This window comes from Pteropus vampyrus, unplaced genomic scaffold (assembly GCF_000151845.1).
Source record: "Pteropus vampyrus isolate Shadow unplaced genomic scaffold, Pvam_2.0 Scaffold90, whole genome shotgun sequence".
Lineage (NCBI taxonomy): Eukaryota > Metazoa > Chordata > Mammalia > Chiroptera > Pteropodidae > Pteropus > Pteropus vampyrus.
This window is the reverse complement of record NW_011888871.1, coordinates 3,600,076-3,603,875: the sequence shown is the minus strand read 5'-3', so window position 1 is coordinate 3,603,875 and position 3,800 is coordinate 3,600,076. Positions and strand designations below refer to the sequence as shown.

Genomic DNA, 3,800 nt, shown 5'->3' with positions numbered 1-3,800 from the left:
CACACTCATTAAGTACTTAGCTATATTAACTCCTTTAACCCACTTAGGAGCCCCATGAGACAGGAATGATCACCCTCCACCCCTCTCCCCCTTTCGACAGAGAACACTGAAGCGCAGAGACGTTATAAGCCAACAGGCAGCGGAGCAGGATCTCAATTTGGGCCAGTTAACTTAGGAGCCTATGCTTTGAACCCCTCTTCTAGACTCCCTGGAAAAACAGTAAACAGCAGCTGATGTCTACTGTGCACCCCCTATGAATCAGATGGGCTATATCACATACATTTATTTCCATAAAGTATAATGACAACCCAGCAAGACAGGCAATGATTTTAAATCCAATTTTACAAAGAAACGGGTGACTTAAAAGGTAAGTCACACCTCAAGGAAGCAAAAACGTCAATACATGAAGTATGTTTCTAAAGCCACAGATCTACCCACTAATCCTCAATGCCCTGTAATAAGAGTAATCTGTACTTATTCCCAATATTTTATGCCTCCCCCTTGCTGAAGTTAAACACGATCTTCTAAAGCTATTATTCTTTTAGTCCTGCGTAACTTATTTTCAGCCTTAGGGTTAAGATTAATGTAGTAAAACATTTTCAGTTTGGTGCCAATTTAAAAATGCAGGATACACTCAATTATATATTTCAAACTAGTCAGCTATGGTATGTGAACGTATATGACGCGCGTGCGTCTGTGCGTAGAGAGAGGGTGGGGGAGGGAGAGGGAGAGGGGTTTTTTGCTTTTGAAGAAATTAGGGGACAGGAAACCACTCTTCGTGGCGCTAGGGTCTGGCAGCCTCTAGCTCTGTGTGTGAGCAAAGTCCCGAGTGGCGCGAAGGATGGCGGCGGAGCGTCCTGTTTCTCTTTCAGTTCTAGGCCTTTAGCTCCGTGCCGCTCGTTATGGGATCGGTCGACAGATTTACACGGTTCAAGAAAACCAGAGCAGACATAAAGAGGCCTAAAATGTTTCCCAAAAAACCATGTGGCTTCATAAAACTTAACGTCTTATTAGAAAGTTTAACCTTTGAATGATAAAGAGTCCCATGTGAGAATGACATTGCCATTGCAGACCACAGAAGCTGCAACAGACTTATACGACATGCATGGGTGTGTTCGAACAGCTAAAAATTACACGGACTGTATTAAAATGAGGTTCTGTTATATGTGCTATCAGGAATATGTAATGAATTCTTACAGAGTACAAAACTGTATCTAATATATGATTCAATGACGTATATGTGTATGTGTGTGTGTGTATGTTATTTGCAGGAGGAAAAAAATGGAACGAAATACACTAAAATGGTAGCAATGATCGTCTCTAACTTATGGACCTGTGTGTGCCTATTTGTAAGCGTTTTCCAAATTTTCTATAATAAACGCGTATGACTCTTATTTTACAAACCACTACGTGAAGACATGCATAAAATTCAAACAGGTCAAGAGTACAGCAGCACTTTACCACAGACTCATCTGTGACAGAAACGTTCTGTATTTGCACTATCCGATACAGTTCCCACTGACCACCTAGGGCTACTGAGTCCTTGAAATGTGCCTAGGGCAACTGAGGAACTGAATTTTTAATTTTGTTTAATTGGTTTTAGTAATAATTGATCATTTAAAGTTATTCTTTTTCCCTACTGCAGTCTTCCCCCCAATCTTATAAGTCTGATATAAATTCTTCCAAATGTTTTTCTACCAATTTCACTTCAGTTTCTTTACCTAAATGGGAGCACATCACATACACGACTGGCTACCTGCCTCACTCATTCAGCATCATGCCTTGTGCACCTCCCATTCAGCGCGTACAGAACTATGTCTTTGTCCTGGCACACTGCAATATGGATGTATCACAACTTATTTCATTAGTCCATTAAAATGTAAATTTAGACTGTTTCTCATTTATGTATAAAACAATGTTGTATATTATTGAGCTTTAATAATCATCTGGCTTTTAATTTTTAACCCAGGTTATAAAGAAAAAAAATTTTAAACCCAGTATTTGTCTAAACAATACTGTATGTCGATTATAACTGAAAAGTCAAATTTTTTAAAAATTACATGAAATAATGTATTTGTCTAAACTATTTAGAAAAAGTAATTCGGCCATATCTGATATACTCCTGAAAGACTACATGTGAATTAAACCATATTTTACATGCATTAGGTAAGACAGAAAATAAAAAGAAACCTGCACGAGATGGAATGGGACAAACACGTCTATGCTCGCACTGCTGCTGGAAGCAAACGCTGTGGTAAACATTCTGTACGCTGGTTTAGCCCTTCACCTTGGGCTCAGCAATCCCACTTCAATGCTTTACCCAAAACGATGACCACACAAGTAAAATGAAGTACGGGAAGGAAACTCATCAAAGCACTACTTATAATGGTGCAAAAATCAGAAGCCACGCAATAGGATATACTTAAGTATATACTGGTACAGTCAATGGAATTCTAACCCCATTAAAAGTGGCAGCAAGCTCAGCAGCCGCCACCGTGTAAGAAGCTGTCACACTACGGGTGGGGCGGGTGGCCCAGAGCAGCAGGCATGCAGCCCAGAATCACAGAAACGAGGGTGACACACAGGAGCCGCCTGTCAGGATGGCCGGACCCTTCTCATCACAATGTTATCAAAACCGGCATTCTTTAAATTGTAGAATTTCAAGTTTTTTACTTCTTTGATGTCTTCTATACAGTTTGAATTTTTACTAAAGTATCACGTATTTTCAAAAATACAGCTACACTTAACAAAAATCTGAGGAAATTCTTTTGTAAAATGAATACTCTCCTCCCATTTTTCTATTTGCAAGTTTTGTTGCTTTTAAAGCAAATCACATCTACTTAAATTTTATATATATATTTTATATATGTATTTTATATTTATGTATTTTTTCACATACAGGCAAAAGGTAAAAAATAAATAGATCACAATGCTAAAAAGAGGTTGTAGTTAGATGGTGGGACCATAGCTGACACTTTTTTCTTTCTACTTTCTATGTTTTAAATTTTTCATTATAATGAAAGAATTAAAAGTTAACGAAATGCAAAATATTTTCCTAAATCACTTTCCTTCAGACCTGCCTCTGTCTCTGCCCTCTGCTCCCTCATTACCTGACTATAACAGTCGTATCATGAAGACAAATTCACTTATGCTAATGCTGGTGAAGTAGTAACGAGCAGAGATGAGAACACTGACGAGAAAAGTCCCGATGACCAGAGCAGAGCTGAAAGAAGATTCTCGGTAAAGAAGGGAGGGTTTTAGTTACCTGTCTCTACTTCAGCAATGTCAATAAAATGATCTTCCGATGCTGACGCCAGCATTTTCCCATCGTGGCTAAAACTGAGGGTCCTCACAGGCCAATCCAGCCTGTAACACGCAGGAGACAGAGGAGACATTAGAATTACCCAATAAGAGGGCACGATTTCACCCCAAATGAAGTAAATTTTCCCAACAAGGAAAGTGCTGGCAGAGTCGCTTACCTGGAAAAGCACCGAACACACACTAATTCATCCACATCCCAGAGGCTGACCAAAGCATCTGCACTTCCTGTGGCAAAGTACTTCCCCATGGGATCGAACTTGATGCAGATGCAGTTAGAAGGATGGGCATTGATGGACTGCACCGGCTTCAGCTCTGGGTAGCTGAGAAACAAGACCGACAGCAATCAAACTGTGGGAAGAGGACTGTGGTGCTAAAACAATAATAGGAGACACTAACGAAAATCGAAGTAAAACAAAACAAAACAAAAAAGACTGTCATTCGAGAAAACTTTCCTGAAATAAAGATTTCAAACAACATAC

At 39.4% G+C, this 3,800-nt stretch overlaps 1 protein-coding gene and 1 long non-coding RNA gene across 2 annotated transcripts in view; both read right to left on the bottom strand.

The window, feature by feature from the left end:
- THOC3 (THO complex 3) overlaps positions 1 to 3,800 on the bottom strand; it is an 11,613-nt gene that overhangs the window by 1,140 nt on the left and 6,673 nt on the right. The gene's annotated exons all lie outside the window — the stretch shown is intronic.
- Positions 3,265 to 3,673, bottom strand: LOC105294587. Its single transcript, XR_896079.2, has 2 exons — positions 3,480 to 3,673; positions 3,265 to 3,366 (listed from the first exon to the last, which is right to left on the bottom strand). It is a non-coding gene; the product is annotated as an uncharacterized LOC105294587 (long non-coding RNA).